This window comes from Rhynchophorus ferrugineus, unplaced genomic scaffold (genome assembly GCF_030347505.1).
Source record: "Rhynchophorus ferrugineus isolate W39M unplaced genomic scaffold, kcgeb_rfMv2 rfM4, whole genome shotgun sequence".
In the NCBI taxonomy this organism is placed as follows: domain Eukaryota; kingdom Metazoa; phylum Arthropoda; class Insecta; order Coleoptera; family Curculionidae; genus Rhynchophorus; species Rhynchophorus ferrugineus.
Window position 1 is genome coordinate 59,826,277 of NW_027472583.1, and position 25,008 is coordinate 59,851,284.

Sequence of the window (25,008 nt, forward strand, 5' to 3'; positions counted from 1 at the left end):
TCGGAGCGACTAGTTTAACTTCCTGGTGATGCTGCGACACGGTCCTGCCGGTACGACTCTGTTTCGGGAACGCACCGAAGATACAATAACAACAATAACCTCGTAAAATGCGCCTCGGGGTTTTTACGAGCTCTCCATCGCTCGCAGCTGCGACCATTGAAAGGGCCCGTTCGTCGTCTTCGGAACGACAGACGGAGAGGGAACGAAGAAGAACAACACGGCCGGAAAGGACGAGAAAAGAAAGAGCAGGTACCTGGGCACCGCTGTCAGACTCTTCCCCGCACAACTTAATCGCAGACCGTCTTCAGCGACCGATCAGTGAGGGGCGCGTAGATCTTGTTCCGTGCGTCCACGTTATCGTCGTCGTCGTCGTTATTGTTGTTGTTGTTGTGACCGGCCGAAGGCGGTGGTGATTCGGGGATCCCGCACGCATATACAGCTGATTGGTAGACGCGCGCTCTCATAGCACCGAGTCCGTGGCGTCGGACTGTACGTCTCGTAATTGTTGGTGTGTTTCGTGTTTTATTATTTCGTCTGGGATATAATCCCGGCGAACTTGGACCGTTCCTGTGTACCGAGTGTCTTTCATTCTTTGATCGGATAATGCAAAGCAATTTTCAAAATATTTGATGTAAGTACTTGCCACCATTTTTTAAAAATTCCCTCAAGCGTTAAGTATGTTTAGTACATCTGTGTTACTATTGTTCTGTTGTGCTTGCATCAATATACAAGCAAGACTGGTTACTAGCTAAAATTAAATTAGACTTCTTAAGTTAAGTATAACACTTATAGTCTACACAATATTGTATGGTTTGTTTTGCTACAATCATCTGATTTCCTGTATGTTTTCTAGTAGCTGTATTACTTCTACCTTACTGTGAACCCTATTTCATTTTTTAAGGCGAAACTTTGGATAATTCCATTGATACAGTTGATTTTGAGATCATCGTGTAGTTCCTCGATGATTACAAGTCTGTTTAATATAATCATATAGGTCCAAACAGGTATTATTATAGTTTACTGATAAACCAACCTCTTTGATCTTAGGCTAAATTATATATTAGTATATAGAGTATCTTCCGACTAACCAGTACAGTCCAGATTTTTAGTTCAATTTGTTCAATATGATGTTAAAGAAATTAGATTAAATCTTCAACAAATTCCCTAACAAAAACAAAAGATAATTAGTTGCAATATTCCTGCAATATCAAGTTCCTGTTTATATATTTACTCATAGTTTATATTCTAACAAAATTGGTCCAACGCATATAAATAAAATAAATAATACAATAAATAAAATATTTTTAATAAAAAAATTTAACATATTTCAAAAAATAAATAAAGAACTCACTCACTAAACAATTAGAAAATAATCAAACTTATATTTTTAACACAAAAAAAAGTTTTAATAATGATCGTTGTAATAACTTAATAAAAATAAACAAAAAACTTATTTAATCCATCTACTACTCGTAATTATATTCTACTATATTCACACAATTTAGCTTAATACCTACCTAAACCTGTTTATCTATAATTTTATCTTAGCCACTACGAACTGATCAATTGCAAGAAACTGAATAGATTTTGCACTGAACTACTTCCGATTTTTCGTCACCTCATTTCAGCAATAACATTATACTCAAATATCTGATTATTTTGGATATTATTTCCCTCAATTTCCCCGCCTTCCCCCTTTAGATCGTGATTTGGTTCCAATGGAACCACCTCAGAAGTGCACTCTTTCCAATATAATTAGAATTTTGGTAATCGGTCCATAATCCATAATATATATATATATATATATATATATATATATATATATATATATATATATATATATATATTATCGTTACCATGTGAGACATTTTTGTGATACATTTAAACTTTCCTTTAAGTACTTATGAACAATATAGTGATGGTGAAAATAATACCACGAGCCTAGAATATGTACAAATGGAAGTGGATCAAAATCAAAATGATATAGAAGGTAAATTGAAGGAGTCAGTCACATTTCTGTTCATAATTGCTCCCATTAATTTCTAAACTGTCCTACTATATTTGTAGTGTCTATTTCCATCGTTCGAGGCCCACGACCAGGGTGTTCGAAGCAAGTATCATTCAGCCAGTATCCCCCTTTCTGCGATAGAGATAATTTTGATTTGCAATGCACCAAAGTATTTTGATTATGGTTTTATTTATCTATATAATATTTATATTTTATAGATATATTTATTTTTATAGTATATTTATGTTTTATAGATACATTTACAGTATACATTTATATTTGTTGTTATAGATTATATTTATATTTATTAAATTTTGAATATTATATATATCTGTATATTTAATTGAAATAATTTAACAAATTTATTTCAGAAAAAAGTGTTTTTTATTTAAATTTAATTGGTCAATTAAACAAGACGTCAAGGCTGTCACGTGCCAAACATTACTAATGAGCCATTCAAATGTCTTCACAGTAAAATATTTTTCCTACAGGTGCCTATAATGGAGATTTAAATTGACCAATCAAATTACTTGAATGGTCGATTATAGCGCCCTCTGGATGTTGGACAAAGCAAAACTTTGCGCCAGAGTCCCCTATTGAGTTGCATCTCTATAACTCTATGATTATATTGCAATATAATTAACGTCAAATGTTAAATAGTTAATTTATGAAAATAGACTGTTTAATTTTACTGCCAATGATTTATTAACAAATTATTTCTATGAATACTACAACAAAAAATGGAAACTGAATAACCTATGGTATAAAAATGTTTATTAGGAATTGCTTCCGTCATTCCAAACTGTCAACAAGCCTAATTAATAAAATTAATTACTTATCGGTATCCGTCTTAAGAGTAAGTTCTTCAAAATTTCAACTCATACAACACAACAGCCCTATTCGTATGATTTAGCTTCATTGGAATTCTAGCTATTCCGTAAACACAAATAATCAATCCAAGGACATGTTTTAAAGTCCATTGATAAAATTTAACCTGAAAAGTAAAAGAATTTCTCTGGAATTCATCAACTATTTTGAAGACTACGAAAATCTCTGCTATATATAATATCAAAATATATATATATATATATATATATATATATATATATATATATATATATATATATATATATATAAAAGGAATATATATATATATATATATATATATATATAAGGAATATATATATATATATATATATATATATATATATATATATATAAGGAATATATATATATATATATATATATATATATATGGAATATATATATATATATATATATATATATAAGGAATATATATATATATATATATATATATATATGGAATATATATATATATATATATATATATATATATAAAATATATGAAATTTTACAGTAATGATGCCCATGTTTGTCTACTATTGGAATAAAAATATGATATGTGTATATAAGTGTTAAACAACGTAATTTTTAGTAATATATTTAAAGCAGATATTCATTAATTTAGTGGACTGTTAAATTATTTAGTAGTTGTTAAGAGTTAGCAGATTATAAGAAAGGCTAAGTACTTTCTTAGAATTTTCTTATACTAATATATATCTTATACTAATTATCTTATGCACTATTGTATGTTGATAGGGCAGATTTTCTTTCAAATAGACAATACGTTCTTCTGAATATCCAGCATTTCCTTATGTAAAGGTTGACATAAATATTAATAAAACAATTAGAATTAAATTTTGTATGCATATTGTAAAAAATCATTTTAAAGGAAGGAATAGGAATAGGAAGAAATAAAGTTGACTTGACAGTTCTATTCGCAACCTCAACAAAGCAATATCATCAAATTACTTGGACACGACTCGGATAGGTTCTCTTTCCATTTCCACTTTTGTTAAACTCATTACATTCTTACTCATGACTTAGTAATTGAGGTATTTGCTTTGACATCTGTCCTATGATAAATATAACTACTCCTTATTTTTATTATCATCGTAATTCTATTCTTAATATCTATAAGATTAAGTTACTTATCTACTACTCTAAAATGTATTGAAATCTGAATATAAACATCCCGTCACACTTCCTTATTTTACATGTTAATCGCCAGGAACAACAATTAATACCGATATTACTACATTCCAAGTTTATATTCATAGACTTTGCATTAAAGGTATTGCAGATAATTCGGATAAACAAAAGAACAATAGGTACTAATTTTGGAAAGTCGAGCGATTAGTATTGCGCATCGTGTGGTTATTTATTCAAATAACTGATACAGTTTCAATCTGTCTGGTTTTGTGATTGGAGTTTTAATGTAGTCGACGAGTGTCCAAATCGGAAATCATAAATCTGTTTCAAAATTCGACTTAAATTGTCTTATATCCATTGGGATCTTGCATAAAAAAACATCCCTGGAAATAATGGGCTTTGGAATATAATGACTACTAATGTGATTACTGAACCTTGAATGCTATCCAAGTCAATCATTGCCTTGCAAAAGTCTTGCAATATGACCACTTCTAAAGGCAATAGTTAATGTTACTAAAAACTATTTTGTGAGTAATGGGCTGTTGAAAATGTTACAACCGAGTTATAAAACGCTACAAAGTAAACACTAAATAAATACTATCAATAATGAAGTTCTTTGGATATTCTCAGACTTATTTCAGCACAAAATACAAACTCGTATATCAATTTCTACTTCTCTTCTTGCATATAAACATCGATATCAACGTAAACTGATCCTGACAATGTAACATCGATGGCCGTTCAGTCGTTCCTTCGTGTTTCACGTGGAAATAGCCACCACAAAGACCTATTCATAAAATTGACAGGCGCCCAAAAGATAAATATAGACTCTGGCATATGTTTTCCGAAGCGACTTTGGCATACTCGAGAGGAATCACCGTCGAGCGTCATAATTGGCCCCAGCCTGATAAAAACCATCTTCTGTCGCATCAGTCGTAATGTTTTTTTTTATTGATCGTTCCTAATTTTGTTTCATTTAAACTAGAATGTTCATTATTAATTGTTTTTGTGTAAAATGAATCTAAAACCAAAGGATATTGCATAAATTATGTTTATTTTATGTTTTTCTGAGATTTGTCTTTAGACTAACCAATATGCTTAGGATTGTCAATATAACATTGTTTAATTTATATAATAAAAAAGACAGGATACGTCAAATTCGTGCTCTATGGAACGTTTCGAAAATCTTAAATCAAGTAAAAGACTCATTTAACAATAATGTTATTAATATGTACTGATATTATTTGCCCCTTTGTGAAAAAAATGTATATATAAATTTATTAATAACCATCAAGATAGTTTTATAGCATTTGTTGAAAAATCATATAACTTTATTGAGGAATAAGTGTATATTATTATTTCAATATCTCATGAATTATTGTTAAAAAGAATTCATGGATGATTTGAAATGAAACAGAAATACGTACAAATCCAAATATCTTCAATAGAAACAGTTTCCAACGTATAGACAAATTCAAACTGTCCAACGTCGAACAATTGTTTCATATCATTTCGAGCCCATGTCACTAATACCAAGACGACAGTACTGTGATTCTACATAAACTAGTAGTTTGGTTTGGTTTGGTCACAACAATGTTAATATCTTAAACGACAGTTTACTAAACCTTTTTATATAACAAAGTTACCCGTTTCTTAAAAAAATATTTCATCAATTTTCGTAAGATAGCTGATATAGAGTATTGCTGGAACCAACAGCAAATGGGTATATTTTGATTCCAGTCATCAATAGTAGCACTTATACTGATAATTTCTATACTTTATTTAGCTATTCCATCAAGTTTACTTTATATGGCAAAGATTAGGTTTAATGAACAAAACACTGATATAGAAATATATGTTTACTATGATATAAATATTTTCATTATCGTATATATTTACATCATTTTATACACCATTTGTGTACCAAAACACCCGCCAGTTGCTTCAATGATGTTGGAGATGGATAGAGAGAGAGATCTGCTCTAAAAATGTCAATGTAACACTTCAATTAAGTATGTACGAGGCTTAGAGATTGTTCGGCCAGAGAAAATCTTTGGTGATATTTTGATGCTTATAACATAAAACCAAAAATGAACCTTTTTAGACGTGTGTATAGATCTTGACATATGGCAGTGTTCTGACATCACCATGCTAGTGATAACAGGAACTTCATCTTTGAGGATGTTGAGATATTAATTCGCAGTAATCCGACCAGTCATGTAAATAACAGCAACAGCTGAGTGCTAGGATATGCTAACATTAATTCTTCCCATTAAAAAATAATGTTTAATCAGCACACGACGATGTTTTGTTCATTGTTTTGGAAATAACAAAAGGTGCATCTCTAAAGCTACTACAATTTTTGAACTGATAGTGAAATGAAAATGAAAAATTGATTGTTTATTAATAGTGCTGCTGCCTATGTACAGACTGGAAGATTGCTAAGTGGTTTGTTATAACAGGTAACTGGTGACATCTAACAGGTCTATATAATGTCACTTGACTGACAAGTTCATGTGGTTTGGTTCGTTTCAATATTCTGATTTCATGCGTGTTGTCCAGTAGCTGTATTGCTTCCACGTTGCTGCGATTTAGCAGCCTTATTTCATGTTTTAAAGGGAAATCTTTGATCACTAAAATCTTTGATACAATATATCCATTTGATTCCGAGGTCATCGTGCAATCTAGAACATTGTTTTGGGTATGTTGGATTATTAGTTGGTTTGACGTTTTAGTGCAAACCCCATATTTGCACCCCATAGGTCCAAATTAACTAAATGATTAACATTTAGGTCAAGTTGGGAGTACTTTCCGACTATCCAGCATAGTTGCTTCACTTTGAGTCGAATTCTGTTCTGCTTTTTGTCTGACATGTGTTTCCAATTTAACCTACCATCGAGATATATTCCGAGGTATTTAGCTGATTCTGCTTGAGGAATCGGGCATCCGTCAAGTGATATAATAGAGTTTCTGTCAATTCGCCGCAACGCAAAATTAACAAGGACATATTTGGGGCATTGTATTGTATCTTTTGCCATTATAACTGTGTCATCCACAAATTTTTCAAGCACTATTTCTTTTGTTGTTGGGATATCAGCACTATAGAGCAGATATAGGAGGTTCCGAAATAGGTTTAAGTGGCAAGAATGCCCCTTCATGCGACAATCTAAATTTGATTTCCAAAAGATATGATTCCGGCGGTCGACAGTAATTTCGCAGTAATAATTTGCGCATTCTGTAGATTAATTCCAAATACAATGCCTGGTCAAAAGCTTGTGAGACATCCAGGAATATTGCAAGGCAGTATTTCTTTTCTTCGACTGCATTTTCAACAACCGCTGTTACTCTGTGCACTTGGTCGATATCGAATGGTGATTCCGAAATCGTGGTTTAATACCTTTTAACAGCAGTTTCTCATATAATTTTGATATCGCAGGTAGCAGTTTCGCTGCCTGTAAGACTCGACTTGTTCTGCAGGTTTGTTAGGTAAACCATTCCCATTACTAACTAAAATACTGACATATACAGTATCTATTACCAAATTTTATTTGACTGAACAATGCGTAGAAGCATATTCTCTTGAAAATTTTAATCTATATTTAGAATACAGCTGCTTCATGATAAATACGTATTTACTCCCTTGTCCCCACGTCGAACCGAACTCGTTCATTAAATATGGAGCTGTCCACGTCACATTCCCTGTTGGAATAGGATGTGTAATCGTTACTTCATTCATTAGAATCGCCGATCACGTCTCCGAACACCTTAAAATGCGAATTTCGCAAAGTGGAAGGAGCGCTAGAAACACCGCTCGTGAATATCAAGTTAACATGCGAGTGATAAAGTTATAAATCATCGACGATATCCCATTCGATAAACGTATGAGGTTTAATTGGCATGAGATTTGATGGAGAGATAGTTTTAGTTAACATTCCGCGTAAAAAGTAAACGTTTGTAATGAGCTTCTTGTCGGACAGTGAAATATGGTTGTTTGTTGGTTTGGGACGACACGTAGAAATATCACAGAAAGAATTTAAAATCGAAAATACCCATTTAAATGATGTTTCAATTGACCTTACCTTAAAAAGAAACATCAACAAAGTTATTTATTCTTTTAACGTAATGACTTACAGACAAATTAACATTTACAATGAAATTATACAATACATTTTATTGCCTCCTTTCGTTGCTTTAGTTAAATCCGCATCTTTTTAGTTCTTTTAGAGTCATCCAGATACTTGATTCATTCAATAAGTTTCTAAATTATTTGTAAATCATCTAATGGCAAATTGTTGTCTATCAATTTTATATTAGCAAAATAATGTTTATTTAAAATAAGACAGAAATAAAAGCAGATCAGACTCAAAATAAAAATACTGAACTGGTTAATTGGAAGATACAATCAAATGTATCTCAAAACTTTCAGAAGATCAAAGAAATTGGCTTTTGTCAGTCACTTATAAAGCACATTTGGGCTTATGGGATGTAAATATGATGGACTAGTAGTCCAACGTTGCCAAATCCAAGAACTGCACGATGATCTCGAATGGATCAAATGGATCCACAAAGTTATCCAAGATTTCGCATTACAATATTAAACTAAAACAGCGACAGGAAAGCAACGCAGTTACTCAACAATGTTGTTGAAATGAACCAATTTAAACCTTACGAACTTATATAATGTATAAGTGCTGACCGAGTGAGACTGAAGTAGTCTTAATTAAAATTTGGAAAATCTATACTGATCTACCATATTTATCCCGTCTTGTTTGATTAAATTATCAGTTGGACATATTTAGCCCAACCAACAATGATTATATTATATTTGGAGTCTTTCTTTGCGCGTTAGCATAGCAAACTTCTCTTCCGAACTTTATATACTACCATAATTGCCATATTGCATTAGTAACAGGTGGGGACAAAGTCCCGCTACCGTTTTGATTACCTATAACTTTGCTCAAAGAAAAGATAAGTAAATTTGGTTTCCATAAAAAGTTTATTTGGTTATTTTGGTCGATAATTTTTTTTCGTTATGATTGAAAAATTATATCGGCTAAATAGTGACCGCGATTCGCTATGGAACTTTAGACTCTTTTTAAGGCATTTTTCATGATATGCTGCAACATCTGTGGCTGAATTTCTTCAATTTCATAACGAATATTGTCTTTAAGATGTTGAATCATTTGTTGCGTATTCACATAAAGTTTTGTTTAAAAAAAACATAAGATAAAGTCTGGTGCTGTTAAATCCGAAGGTCTGGCTGCCATTCTAAATCGCCAGTTCGCGAAATTAGCTTTCGTGGAAAAACATCATTCAGTAATTGAATTGTTGAACGAGCTGTGTGTGCTGTGGCCCCATCTTGCTGAAACCACATGTCCTCTAGTCCTTGCTCTTCCGTTTCAGGCACAAGAAAATTTCGAATCATGTATTGGTGCCGTTCAGCAGTAACAATAACTGCAACACCTCGGTCACTTTCAAAAATAAATAGGGACCAATAACGTTTCCAGCATGAATACCACACCATACAGTTGTTTTTAGTAGATACAATGCTTTTTCATGAATTAATTGAAGATTCTGTATTCTCAAAAATCGACTGTTCTGTTTATTGACCTGGCCACTGGGAAGAAAATGGGCTTCATCGCTCATTATCAAGGCGAAAAATCTTCAATTTCACCAGACAGCCTTAGCATTGCATTACTGTACTCAACTCGTCTCCATAATAAAATTTAGACGTCTACACAACACAATGGTTAATGCGAAACTGAGCTAGAAAATTGTAGCGAGACTTTTGCCCCACGCTATAAACACCTACATATTATAGACAGAAAATATTAAAACCTTAATAATAATAAATTAATGCTTACTAAAATAATAAAAATATATATGAATATATATATATATATATATATATATATATATATATATATATATATATATATATTATATTATTATATTATGTTTATATATTAATTATATTAAATTTACATTAAATTCTGAAGTTAAAAAAAAAGAAAACTGAAAATTGAGTCTTATAAGGATTTACTACACATCAAAAACAATCTGTGACTAATTAAAGATATCTACACCTCTATAGAAGTGGTTTTAACTATATTCAAATTATATTTATACGATTTAGACTCAAAAGTGTTAATTTGACCTTTATGAGCCTAATAAGTTTGTAACTGCTTCTAATTAAACGGTAATCTATTAATACCGATCAACCAACTTTATCTTTTCATCTTTTCATTATTTCATCGCAGATAAAATAATTAAATAAAACGTGTATCCAGTGATACAATTATTAAAATGAAATAATAATCCCATTCATGATTTCTTGGTTGAAAAGTGGATATTGTACGATAACCATAACCGTAAAAAGTCATGGAGTCCAAGTCAAAGTTCAGGAGAACCATCTACATCGATACTAAAGCGGAATATTCATGGGTATTAAATCTTAATCTGCTTATGGTGAGATTAACAAGATTTGGTGTATTACAAGCCGCTTAACCCAAATAAAACTATTACAACAGATGTGTACCGATGTCAATTGAACCAATTGAATGAATTATTGTAAAAAAGGCCAACAATATCAAATGACAGACACACAATCATCCTCTTGCGTGACAATACTTGGCCATATTTTACAAAAGTTGAGAAGGATACGCTATTGAGATCGAATGAGAAGTGCTGCCTCTACGCAGATATCTATGTTAGATTTGCTAGTAGTACCCCACAGTTCAATACCATAGGTCCAAAGGGGCCTAAGTATTGACATATACAGCAAAACCTTATTATATAATGATAATTTAGATTTACGCTCTATCAGCCAACACATTTGGTTTAGTTTAAGCCCAAGCTGTTTGCGTTTTGTAACTATATGTTTTTTCCATGTCAAACGTCGATCGAAATGCATTTCCAGATATTTAACGTTGTCTGCTTGCGCATGTTCATGATTATTCAATTTTACTGAGGGACATGTTCTTCTAAAAAGGGTGAATGTCACATAGGTAGATTTTGTCTCATTTGCTTTGATATGCCACGTTTTCAACCACAATTCGACTTTGTTAAGATGAAGTTGGAGATTTCTTGTGGCTTGATATTGGATTCTCGTGTGATGATAAAACCGCTGTATCGTCAGCATATGTTGCAACAGTAGTATAAGAACCTTATTGTTTCCAGTTTTTTAAATAACTTTAATTTTATTTTTATAACAAAAACTGAATGCATGTTGTAGATTTTAACATTATTGAACTACGATATTTATATACTTAATGATATTTATCAATGAAGTTAATAGATAGCATCTAACATGTGAATGAGCTCTGCCTCATAAAAGAGACTCAACGAACAATAATAAACGAAACTCGAAATTTCCTGGAACCATTCTCTTAGCCGTAGAATTATTCTTGAACGAAAACACATAACACGCATCGCTTATATTATAAAAAAAATACTAACAAAACGGTAAAGAACTGCAGCGCGCGGCGCCTTGCGGCCCCGAAGACGCGGTCGCGGAGTAACAGCAATGACTAATCGTCCGCCATTACGGCCATTCATTAAAAAGTAACCACTCCACGGCGATATATCAAAATTAATTGGACCCCTTATTTAAATGTATAGAGAACGAACCGTAAACTGTAAATAACTCGGAAGAACAAATGACGGTCGGTTGACGCGCTCAACGAAATGTCACCGAATTGTTTCGAAGCATCATCATTAGCCATCTACATAGATTAGGCCACAACAGATGCGTAATTAGGGTCATTCAATGTGATGAAAAATGCCTAATAATCATTAAGGGGTTATGTATGTAAAAATATTTTTCGTTGCAGCCTTAAATTACATCAAAATATCTGTAAACTCATAACAAGTAACATCCATATCTGGATATAACTGAGAAACATTCTGAGAACTATAATAATATACAGAAATAATCCTTATATGAGCCTAAAATGAGCAAAAGCACAAATTTATTCAAACCTTATTGTTTCCAAAAAAATGCATAGTTTATGTGCAGAAGATTCATCATCATTACAGATCATTCATAACATAAGAACTCCACGTAAGACAAATCAGACTCAAAATCAAAGAACTCTACCGGCTAGTCGTAAGATAGTCCCAACCTGGCCAGAGATGAATGAGATTGGTTTAACAGTCAATTATAAAACCTATTTGACTTATTGGGTGTAAATATGAGATTACACTAAATATCGAACCGACTAATATTCCACTTGTTGAACTGCACGATGACCTCAAAATTAAATGAAGGTACGAAGTTACCGAAGGTTTCTCGTTAAAACATGAAATAAGGTTGCTAAATCGCCGCAAAATGGAAGTAAAACTACTTCTGTTCAATATGTAGGAAATCAGAGAGCACACGTTAAAGTAATGTACAATTCTTTGAAAATCTCAGGTGATTTTATTTAATATTTGACTAATCATCCATGACATAATACTATTGTCTCTCCACAACACATCACTTAAGTCCTCGGTCAAACTAAATTCTCATTTTTTATTGGCTTAAATTACGCTAAAATATTTGTATATTCAAATATTGATACAGAAATATTCTAAAAACTAATTTTCAGAGTATTTATAGAAGAATGATATGGTAGAATGGTATTCATAATGTTAAGAAAAAAATGGTTTTGTAGATTGAATCTTACTTGGCTCAGATTCTCTGCTGCGTCTTTCTATTCCAATAGATAAAAAGCCACAACATGACTACTGTCTGACTAAAATTGATTCTTCGAGGTTCTCGGAAGCCCAGCAAAGCTTAGATCCTTCCTCTCTACTTATGAACATAAATATCCTGAAGAGTTATATGGCAAGATGAGACATAATATAAAGAAAAACAAGACCTTTTACAGAAATATCTTATAAATGCAAAGATATATCTATATATTCAGAGCAATAAAAATATCTTACGGAGAACTTATAGAACATGTAGTGGAAAACATTTTTTTCAATATCAATTTTTCATTCGATCGAATTAGAATTTTAACAATATCTTCTTCATTTGATTATTTACCTAGGATGATTCTGGTCAATAGGATTTATTTGTATATATATATAATTCGACAATAATAACTTGATAATCAACAAAATTACATTAGTTCTACCTTGAAACTAAACGACCTTTTGTATTTATGAAATACGCATTTAATTTGGTGAGATTTAATTAAATCTAGATAGAATCAGTTTATCACGGCCTCTAAGTGGATAGAGTAAAAAATGAACAGCGACAAAATGTTCTTAGAAGAATGACAATGTGTTCGGAGGGAGATTGAAAGGATGATAAATATATATCAATAGGGTTCATTCCGTTTTAACCAAAACATGAAGGAAACTGGCCACAGCAACTTGCTCGACAGGTTCTGACGATAACTCAACACTATTTTTCAAGAAAACAACCAGGAAAGTCTCGAAATTCATAAACACCAAAATAATATCAGCAAAAACAAGAACTATGAGATATATCGTCCAAGACCATTGACAAAAAAGCATCAACAATTCAGGTGATTGTTCAGCTGTGATAGATCTTGTATTAGTTTGATGTATTCGGGCCATTTTTTAAAAAGGCCCTTATTGAGAAAAATTGGTACAATATATATTAATCACAATATTTTTCATCATTTTCTACACCTACTGAAGAATGCTGTTGGCAGGTATCTAACAATTAACCCATTTTCACACTCCCTCGGGATTTCGAAAGCATGGTTCAAAATGGAACGTTTTAGTCATTTCGTGAGATAGCCAATTTCCTTCCTTTGGCATCTTTTCTTTCGTATATAAACATTAGGAAACTGTTTATTTATTAACTACTAAACTGTCTGAAATTGATAATTTTAGCTTGCATCTTCTTCCAATGAGTCTAGCAATTCATTATCTTCGAACACTTGCCCTCCTAGTTCTTCTATGATCTTAATATCAAAATCACTTTTAAAACACTTTTAAATCGTTAAAACCAAACTGACGACTGGGATATAACAAAACAGTATCAACTTAACTTTGTAAGTGTTTTATGGACTTTGGAAGCTAATTTATTTAAATTAAATAAAAAAGTAATACCTATTAAAAATGCAATTTTAAACGTTCCATCATTAACAATTGAACACGAGGGTCACTATTTATATTTCGGGAATTGGCAACACTGTTGTCTTGTGAGTCCATCTGACGGTTCCATAGTAAAGTTTGACTTTTTGATGATATACATACTCAGAACATTTTGTCGCACGGACGTTATATGTTTATTTTATATTTAGTTGAAAGTTTTGTCTCGGCAAAAACTAGAACTGAATCATTAACATTTTCGTGCGATGATTTTTTACGATTTTCGACGTGGATTATCATAACAAGAGTGCATCAGTCAACTTAATTTGACTTTTGACGATGAAGCTCCATCAAAAACCACCGGGTATCGCTAGTTTAGTGAATTCAATCGTGGTCGTAGTTCGCTGTCCCACGAGTTTCGTGAAGGTCGTCCAAAATCGGCTGTTGTACCAGAACACATCGATGATGTGTACGAAATGATTAAGCAAGATCGTCACGTCACCTATTGTAAGTTTGAGGCATCCCTAAGCATTAGTTCCACCAGCATATATGCGATTTTATATGAACATTTAGCTGTGCGAAAGTTGTGTTTGCGTTGGATCCCACACAATTTGACAATCGCTCAAAAAAGGCTCGTGTCGATTGGTGCAAATAAATGCTTAAGAAATTCAATCCCGGTGCATCGAAAGGGGTTTATAAAATCGTGACAGGTGACGAATCATGGATATATTCGTATAAGCCCGAAAGTAAGCAACAGTAGACTGTATGGGTGTTCCAAGATGAACCAAATCCAACAAAAGTTCCTCGCTCACGAAGCACTTCAAAGAAAATGGTGGCCTGTTTCTTCGGGAAAACGAGTCATATCGCAACAGTACTTCTAGAGGATCGTAGAACAGTAAATTCTGGTTGGTACACAACCATTTGTTTGCCAGAAGTCCTTGGTGAAATAAGGAAAACAAACAAGAGACGCCGTATTGTTCTTCATCATGACAATGCGAGCTTTCACACATCAGCTCAAACAAGAGACTATTTGAGCACTCAAAACATCGAATTGATGGGTCATTCGCCGTACAGCCCTGACTTGGCACCCAATGACGTATTTTTGTTCTCATCCTTGAAGAATAAACTGCGTGGTCAACGATTTTTATGGCCCGAAGGAGCTATGAAGCGTTCAAAAATCAAGTTTTGGAGATACCTCATTCGGAATGGAATAAATGCTCTGAAAATTGATTTAAGCGCACGCAAAAGTGTATCGATCATCGTGGCGAGTACTTTGAAAAAACAATAAAAATATATTCGCAGCTTAACTATTTGTTTTTTCCTAATCCCGAAATATAAATAGAGACCACCGTATACTAAATAAGTCAATATTATTAAATGTTGATCGACTGTTATTTTACGTAAATAAATTATAAGTTGCTTAATAATTATTTACATTGATAATTCGCATTTTCACTAATAGATAAAACAAAAAAAAATCTAACTATTGCAAATCTTTACTACCAGCAGTTAATCCACGTCGCTTCAGTTACAACTGTTATTAATGGCTTTTTTTTTCAATTGAATGTTGACTCAAGATTTTAATTTATAACCCGTTACAATCGCTTCAACGATTTTAAAATACAATTATTATTACTACGGACAGGCCACTAACTGTCGATTGAACGGCATCAATTCGATTGAAATAAATCTTAATTTTGTGTAACGTTACGACTTGTCGAGATACTATTTCGAGTTGTTTACCATGTACGACTTGACAGACTCGTAATAGGTCTAACATCGACTTGGAATACATCCAGGTGAGTGCCTGGAGACGTGATTTATTTGTACGAAAATAATATCAATAAAAAACCTCGTGCATACAAATAATTTAGAGGACGATGATCTTAATGCTGCTATTAAAAGCAAACTAATATGAGGTATATAATTTTTTGTATTCCTGTGACTAAATTAATATGAAGGGGGATTTGTTTTGTGGGCTGCAAGTTTTATTGTGTAGTGTTTCAATTTGGTACTCCATATATAGTCAATTCAAAATAGAAGTGACACGGGAAAACTGTCGAAACGTCACAATGTTGCCCCATTAACCCCATGAGTTTTAGTACATTTTGGCTCTAACATAACATTTTAATATAAATAAAATAATTGAATAAATATTTTAGTAAATATAATTTATTTTAACATTATAGTACATCAAATGCATTTATTATCGAGGAACTTACAACTACAATTAATTTTACAGCCGCAATAATTTATAGGTTAGAGTTGTTTTATTATATACTAGCGACCCGCCCCGGCTTCGCACGGGTGCAATGCTGATACTAAATTAAATACACTACAGAAAAAATATGAACGTTGTATATAAAAACATAGCGGCCCGTTCCGACTTTGCACGGGCATAAAATATATATGCCTATGTCACTCAATGAAAACATGATTAAAATCGATCCAGTATTTTTGGTTCATTCATTACTGCCCTTGGCCTGCACGCATTAAATTTGGAGTAAAACAATTCCTCTTCCCCTATACTTACTATGAAGATTTCCTGCTATCTTTGGAATATCTAAATTCATACAATTTTTATTACATTACACATTTTTAAACGCAAATTTTAAATTTGTAATATCTCCGAAAATATTTGTTTACTTTACATGCTGTAAGGAACCATATTGATCTATATTAATTGCACACTGTATTTAAGGTACTTAATTCGATAAGGATTAATGCCGTATTGCTTAAAATAGCTTCGTAAATAAGCCATTTTCTCACGTAAAAAGTAAACAATAAAAATGGTTAATGTGGGTTATCCCTAAAAGATAAACATATACCATGGCGGACTTTTTTGTAGACCTTTTTATGGTGTACAATACTGTAGTACATTAATTTGATCTAACTCGTAGGGTTAGGCAGCGTTTTTGCTAATTGCTAAATAAGCCTAAAAAAATAGGTTAATTTACGACATCACGTTAGAAACCTCTAAAATTAGCAATGTTGCCTTAGTATATTATGCATGTATTATACATATAAACCTTCCTCTTGAATCACTCTATCTATTGAACCGCATCAAAATCCGTTGCGTAGTTTTAAAGATTTAAGCGCACATAGGGATATAGGGACAGAAAAGGCGACTTTGTTTTATACTATGTAGTGATACATTGAGCTTTTTTCCGCACTACTATCGGTAGGGTTCTAGGCGCACTTTTGTAGTAGTGGTAAAACTGTAGTGGTATCCCCCGAAGGTCTAATCTACATAATTAACAATTGTATATCTGAAAAATGTATTTTACTTTCATTAGAGAGCGTATTTATGTTTTGTGTTGTAAAGTCATTATGATATTATGATATTTCTCTTTAGTTTGTCCTATTACTATCTGTATACATCTTTCTTTATAAAACTACATTTAATCACTGCATTCTCCTTAATGCATTTACCATATCTGCACAACAGTTAGTGTTATTTGTCTCCTGATACATGTTAACCAAACCTTCATATATATTCTGAACAATAACACACATGCTCATAAAGCTTTCACACTCTATAATAAAATTCCCTACAACTAAAGTATATTAATTGTATACTAACCTTTAGTGGTTTCCTCTTTCATCGCCCTGTCTTGGTAATCGTTAGCATTGAATCATAAACCTACATTCATAAGCTTTTATTCAATTACTCGCACTTTCAGAAACACTAATCAAGTGAATAACTAAGCTGTTTATTTCCAATCTATCAAAAACCTGCTGAAGATTCTACCATTTGTCAATTTGTTCTTCAATGTGTCTGATCGAGCTCACACAAGCCGAAGATGCTATTTTCAACAATGCCTCTTCACATAAATCCTGGTTCTGGTTTGAATATCCTCCTCAATCTGATCTACTATTTATCTTTTCTCAGGCTTATTTCTAAAAAAGTAAATATATATATATATATATATATATATATATATATATATATATATATATATATATATATATACTTAGACTTAGAGAAACACTAATTCTGCACCTGGAATAAAACCATTCCTGTTTCCAGTATGAAGAATGTTATGACTAACACAACCTAATTGATAGTTATTCCAACATTTACGTTTTTCTATCAGCTTTCATTGCCTTTAAAATATTTATTATTATCTTGCCATGAGCAACCCAACGTACCATGTCTCATTTAAATATATAAATTGATATAATAATTCTTCCTTGATTTTGTTGTTCTTAAAAATTGTATTCTTTTAAAAGCAATCTCTGGAAGTTCCATTAAACCCCTCCATCTTTATTATTACACCACTTATTTATCTTTACATCACTTAAATCCTATATTATCCAACAATATATGAACGGATGTTCTACATCTCTCAAATAGCTGTATATCTTTTGGAATTTTATGGATACTTTCCAGACTAACAATTTTCTCTGAAATAATTGTATTAAATTATGTTTCGATTGATAAAACTACTTACTGTTTTATACATTTCGTAAATTTGATTTCTGAAACACCAAGATTGATCTTGATTCGTCACCTATTTCGCATAAACACGGTTTCTTTTTGGCGAATTTAAGGTTATATTGTTTTTTATTTTTTGAAATATTTTAGTGACCGTGTCCGTACTAATATACAGTGCAGCTGCAAGGCGCAAAAAATGTTGAAATAAACGCTATTTAAATTATTGAGTCATTTGAAGTGGTTTTGTACGATTATAACTTGCAGTTAATCAATATTTCAACTAATTATGGTAGTTGTCGTAGATGTCTTGAAAATATCAATATCAGGCATTTATCCCATTATCAGATTTAGTTTTTTTTTGAATGTAATAAGAGGAATATAAAAATTTGCTTTAGCATTTGCGGAACTGAAAAATAATTACGGCAAAATTTAACACATTTGCCTTATGTCAAATATCTTTTGGTGTTTTTGTCTAATCATTAATTATCTATCGATATAATGCTATAAAATAAATTTTGTCGAAATTCTCTACGTAAATTCACCTTCATTCATCCATATTAAATGTTTAGCTGCATTAACAACAAAAAAACATGAATTTTAACCAAATATAATACTTAATGTACTGTAAAAATTAAAAACAAAGAAAGATAAAAAGAAGAATTTCTTAAATATTTTAAAGTCTCCTTTTTACCAACGAGGGTTTATCTGGACCTACTGTTTAGCGTGGATTCCAAACCACAGTCCTCAGCATTAAGACTGCCGACTGGCTTACCCAACCTGGTCACTAGCGTGACTGGCATTACTAGAATTAGTAGCAATAGTACGACGCCTTTTCCCTCAACCTAAAATAAAACTCCACTCAATAGTTATCAGAACTAAGTCCGCTAACTTTACAGTGAACCTCTATAAAAAGCGAATAATAGATTGTTAATATCTAGAAATATTAACATTATTTATGTAAAACTATAAAAAGATTAACAATAAGCTCTATATATCAATAACAGATAAGCTCTTAATGTACACTTACTCTTAATGTAACACACACTGCAAAACTCTTTCTATAAAATATATTACATATATATAAATAAAGCAGCCTACGTAGATTTGTTTAAAAGATAAATAATAAGGAAAAGTAAAATTAAAAATTTAATTCTACTAGATGTATATTAAAAAAATAATACACAAATATTAAAAACGTTATTTACAACGTTAAATCTATTAACAATAAAATAAGTTTATGATTGAAGACCCACATTATTTCTTAAGCTAGTTGGAACACTCTACCTAATTTAGAGCAAACAAATCCCGAGAAACAGCCATCAATCACAATTTTAACACGACACTGGTCCCTAAGGGTAATATTTCAAATATTTCGCCCGCATAAGGCTAATTTTACGATTTAGGTCGAAAACGAACAAGAATGGACGGATTTCTTCGAGACATTCGACGCGATCTGTCCCGGTATGGAGCCAATATGGCCATAAGCGATGGAAAAAAAGGTCTCGGATTACCCGACATGTGTTCCACCACTAAAACAGATTTTTATAACGGGAAGTGCCACACTAAATCATTCCGAATGATTCCATTTATTGCTTTTCTTATTTGGGAAAACAGACGAGGCTTTATTCGAAACGATACTATTTGTATACAATAACGTGTTCGGCCATAAATATTTCAACAGCCATCACTATACAGTATGAACGAATCCTGTCAACTGGAAATACATTTTTTAGTTGTAAAGCTTTTTTTAAATTAGAGAAATGCGTTAGAGAAAAAATAGTTTCAATGTTTTAATGTTTTTCAAAGTTTAGTGTCCTTTCATCTTCATCCTTGTCACTCCTCACGCTTCTGAGATATTTCTGGCACTAATATCCTTTTTCGGGCTTCCTTTACTTTCAATTTCTATACCTAGATATCTAAAAGAAATGTGTATTTATTTATTCAGATTTGTTCGTGTTCGATATCATTTTATATTCTCTTCTAGTTTTCCATCTTATCCGGATTTTCTGTACTGCATTTTTTATAAAATGTTATTCCAATAAATATAAGTTTAACAAACAGCTAGCCTGGTTGGTGCAATGGTAAAGGCGACGGGACGGTCCACCTACTGGTTCAATAATCTCGGGTTCGATTCCTGCTGGGGCATAGTCGTAAATTCATGTTTGTGATTGTCCTAGGCAAGAGTGTAAAATCCAACAAGGAAAATGATCTCAGTCACGCCAGTAACCAGGCTGAGTAAGACCGTATGTCTTCTGGGATGATTTATAAGTTGGTCACTCGCCAGTCGGTAGGCTTACTGCCGAGAACCGTGGTTCGGAGCCCCCGTTAAACTCTAGGTCCAGTTCAGATAAATCGTCGTTGGAGACGGCATCTTAAAATTGTTCAGATTTCTTATCACCTTATTTACATTAAACCTCCAAGTTCTTAGAAATCAAGCGTGAAATTATTATGAATTATTGAAATGTCGTTAAAAATTAAGCACTCATTTATTGCATTCAAAATTTCAGTGCAGCGCATAGTCAAAAACACGGGGAAATACTTTAAAGGCAGCAACCGCACTTACCTGATTTGGTTTATTCTTTTATTTTTCAGTTTTATACGTAAACATAGAACAATGATTAAGGTCAAGCGTGTGCTAAATTCTGTGAAAATGCTCTAAATTTAGAGTGGAAAACCTTTAAAAATCCTTATTTTGTTATTGTTATTTCTTCATCTCGTAGTAGGTAATAGTTCCGTAATAGTTGCAATACCTTCAATTCGACCTCAGCCTAAGATGGCCTAATCAAATCCTACAAGCCACCCCTCTGTAGACCAAATAAACTACCACTGTAATGAAATTGAATGCACATATATGTCATCAAGTACACAAAATACATTCATCGTTGTTCATCGTGTACAGTCCACTCGGATGACTATCGATTGGACTTCGGAGTGACATGATGGAACTATGTTTGATCCATTGTCACATATCGACGCAAAAACTCTGATTTATTACACTTAATCATCTTCATACACTGCTTCAAATCATCAACTCGTCGTTGAGCTCGCGCGACTCCCACTTTGCACAGATCTTTCCCATACCCAAATATTCGTGAATGATATGATGTGTAGATTCAGTTGATATATTTAGACTGTCTACTGTTTCATTCAGTTTCAATTTACAGTCATTCAAAATCATTTTGTGGATTTTTTTAATGTTTTTTTCTGTGACAACCTCTTTTGGGCGTCCTCTGCGTTCACCGTCTTCGGTACTCATTTCACCACGTCTAAACTTAGCATATCAATCCTTGATGGTTGATTTTCCTGGGGCAGTGTCCGGAAACTCTACATCAAGCCAAGTTTTTGCTTCAATTGTATTTTATCCCTTCAAAAAGCAATATTTTATCAACACGCGAAATTCCTTTTTATCCATTTTTTTACAATAACAAAAGTTGCTTCACTCAAAATGCTATAATTCACAAACTGATGATCCGACAGCTGTCAAATTTACACACGCATCTTTTGAGGGTTAGGGCTAACTAAAAAACATATGGATTTAATTCTAGTAGCGCCATCTATGTGTCAGGCCGGGGACTTAACAAGCCGGGAAGATAACAAATTATCCTACAGCTTCTGAAAATAATTTCAGTTTTCCTTTAATTACAGCAAGACTTCCACTGGCGATTAAATTTTAAGACGGTTAAGAGATTATCAGTCTACCATAATACTATATTAGCTTTTCAAATATTACTATAAGCTTACTATATCGTAGTTGTCGAGTTTGGTTTCAATGAAAATTAAAAAACTTATTAATTAAAAAAACTGTAACTTTAATGAAAGGACATAAATATTAACATGTAAATATATTATTAGTAGCGGATCCGGCAGACGCTGTCATGCCGTCAAAACAAACACTTTAAAATGTCAAAACAAAGCAAAACTTTTCTGTCCTTAATAAACATAGAATTCATTCATTCAGTCTCTCTTTATTGGCTTTTTTTAATTAAAAACATTGAAAAGTGCAAAATGGTGGGAGGTCTTGCGAAATCTTAATTTTATATAGTTTTATATTTAGTAAAATAAAATATATTACCGAAACCATATTCCAGCACTATCTACCAAGCCCAATTATAAATCTAAACCATATAATTCAGATTCTTCGTATATTTGTTGTTTTCTCAATAATTTCAGCCAATAACTGGAAGGCAGTAATTTTTTGAGTCTGAATAATCAGTCATTCCAATATAACACGGACCGCATAATATCGAAGGAGTACTAGATGCAATACACAAAGAAACAAAGAGCCAGCTTGGTGGCGCAGTGGTAAAGGCAACAGGATGATTCTCCTGCTGTTGCGACAGCCGCGGGTTCCAATCCTGCTGGGGCATGGTTATAAATTTATGTTTGTGGTTGTTTAATATTTGTGATTGTCCTAGACAAGAGTGTAAAATCCGACTGTAGGAATCTTCGTCGGGTCGGTCGGTCGGTCGAAATGTGTGGCTGCCGCTGCGATTATTTATCAGAACACTCACTACTATTTTTGGAAGGAATTTGGACGGGAACTAAAAACACTGGTTGAATCAAAGTTGTTTATTCTAACTTACGATTGATACATGTGGTCGATGGGAGAATTGATAGGATATTAGGTTAAGTAGAGGAAGTACGGTAGCGCTGTGGAAGTGGTACTGTTACAGGGGGACGGTGATAAGAAATGAGAGCGAGACGTCGTCGTGATGGTCTTTTATACCCTGGAACCGCATGGTACCAATCCACTGGCGTTACCAACCTTTGTAGTTGTTGATGGTGAATTGGTGGTGGCCTAAAGGGTCGTGGCGGTCGCCACACGACAAAGAAAATGATCCCAGTCACGCCAGTAACCAGGCTGGGTAAGACCGGATGTTTCTGGGATGATTTCTAAGTTGGTCACTCACCAGTCGGTACGCTTAATACCGAGGACCGTAGTTCGGAGCCCGCGTTAAATAGTAGGTCCAGTCCAGATAAACCCATTTTGATAAAATGAGACTTTAGAATATGTAAAAAAAAGAAACAAAGAAAGAACCCACATAATATAATCTATATTTAAAAATTAATTGTTGTTTGTTAGTCTTACCAAAGCCATAGAACTACTGGTCGATTTGGCTAATTTTATTTTGAATTATCTATGAGAGTTCAGGGAAGGTTTATTTGGTGAGAAAATATTATATATTAATAATTGCCAGGAAAATTGTAAAAACAACAGCTTTGTTAGCCTATATAATATATCAGTGTTATCAATAGTTTAACTGACACAAGGGATCAACGTTTTTGTTGCTTGTCAACTAATTATAGAAGAATATAGAATTACGAAAAACACCAAATACAAGTGCTCACTATGAGTCCAACAAATGAGTCACAATTGAGGTAATGACAGTCGTTTGACAATAGTGTAGGGCAATAGAATAAAACTGTGAATCCACTGTGTTATCTTATGCTAGGGGAAAACTAATATTGTCACAATATTCTAGTATTCCACAAATAATTTAGATTTATTATTTATCAACTAAACGTTGTTATTTCTAATATAAATTAATACACATTATGAGGCATTATAAACAAACAAAAACATCAAACTCTTGTATCTGGAGAGAAGAAAAAAAAAACAAATTAACGATAGTACACATACACACCATTAGACTTAGACACGTGTATGTAAACTAACCATAGAAAAATATTGTTATATCAAAACGTCTCAATTGCCAATATTTTATCAACTATCAAGATAAGACTTCGAATTACAGATGTACTACGTGCAAGTTGAAATGTAGTCAGAACAATCATGGCCAAACTGTCTAGTTTCGATCGACCATGACAAGTTCAAGTTCATATAGTGCGAGAACAGCAATTATCAAAAATAACACATACATCTCGATCAGATCGTGTTTCGTTACGTATGTTTGTCCTATTACGTCAGGATTATTACATAAATATAATTATACGAACAATATAAATATAGTTATCAACAAAATAAATAATTGCAAAAGATCTGGCGTTAAATAAATAAATTCAAGTACAAAGTAGCTAAAACAGGAGCAACTAAAACGCATATAACGCGATCTCTCAATTTTGCCTAAAATATATTATGGGAGGGTTGTCTTTTATATTTCGGGATTGAGTTTTCATTTCAATTGTTTATTCATGTGATATTATAGATTTTAAATGAAAATCTTATTAAAAATATTTGTTAGTCGTACAAATCTTGAATAACTAGGAAGTACAGCATTAAATTTAATCTTAAAAAGTTTCGTCTAAATCACGTCTAATTTGGACATCTTATATAAATGGTAGCCACTTTTGTTTCAACGACATAGCTCTGATGAAGCGGTAATGCAATTATAAGTGGCGATAACCCATTCGCATTATTTTTTCTCATGAAACATCAGTTTTAACTAACGGTACCGTGCCTCATGTCACGTATCCCGTTTAGCAAGAAGAGGTACCCATATGTAAAATTAGAATCAGTGGCAACTCATGAATTTTT

General features: G+C 32.6%; 1 protein-coding gene across 1 annotated transcript in view; it reads left to right on the forward strand.

Moving 5' to 3' along the window:
- The first annotated feature begins 250 nt into the window (after window positions 1-250).
- LOC143194868 (uncharacterized) overlaps window positions 251-25,008 on the forward strand; it is a 37,993-nt gene continuing 13,235 nt past the window's right edge. The window contains exon 1 of the mRNA XM_076401626.1: window positions 251-631. The gene's annotated coding sequence lies outside the window, so the exon portion shown is untranslated. The remainder of the gene's footprint in view (window positions 632-25,008) is intronic.